This window comes from Physeter macrocephalus, chromosome 6, assembly GCF_002837175.3.
Source record: "Physeter macrocephalus isolate SW-GA chromosome 6, ASM283717v5, whole genome shotgun sequence".
Classification (NCBI taxonomy): domain Eukaryota; kingdom Metazoa; phylum Chordata; class Mammalia; order Artiodactyla; family Physeteridae; genus Physeter; species Physeter macrocephalus.
Window position 1 is genome coordinate 22,011,223 of NC_041219.1, and position 795 is coordinate 22,012,017.

A 795-nucleotide genomic window follows, 5' to 3' on the forward strand; every position below is an offset into this window, starting at 1 on the left:
TGGTTTTGGTATCAGGGTGATGGTGGCCTCATAGAATGAGATTGGGAGTGTTCCTTCCTCTGCCATTTTTTGGAAGAGTTTGAGAAGGATGGGTGTTAGCTCTTCTCTAAATGTTTGATAGAATTCACCTGTGAAGCCATCTGGTCCTGGACTTTTGTTTGTTGGAAGATTTTTAATCACAGTTTCAATTTCATTACTTGTGATTGGTCTGTTCATATTTTCTATTTCTTCCTGGTTCAGTCTTGGAAGGTTATACCTTTCTAAGAATTTGCCCATATTTTCCAGGTTGTCCATTTTATTGGCATAGAGTTACTTGTAGTAGTCTTTTAGGATGCTTTGTCTGAGGTGTCCGTTGTAACTTGTCCTTTTTCATTTCTAATTTTATTGATTTGTCCTCTTTTTATTGATGAGTCTGGCTAATGGTTTATCAATTTTGTTTATCTTCTCAAAGAAACAGCTTTTAGTTTTATTGATCTTTGCATTGTTTTCTTTGTTTCTACTTCATTTATTTCTGCTCTGATCTTTATGACTTCTTTCCTTCTGCTAACTTTGGGTTTTGTTTGTTCTTCTTTCTCTAGTTCCTTTAAGTGTAAGGTTAGATTGTTTATTTGAGATTTTTGTTGTTTCTTAAGGTAGACTTGTATAGCTATAAACTTCTCTCTTAGAACTGCTTTAGCTGCATCCCATAGGTTTTGGATTGTCGTGTTTTCATTATCATTTGTCTCTAGGTATTTTTTGATTTCCTCTTTGATTTCTTCAGTGATCTCTTGATTATTTAGTAACGTATTGTTTAGC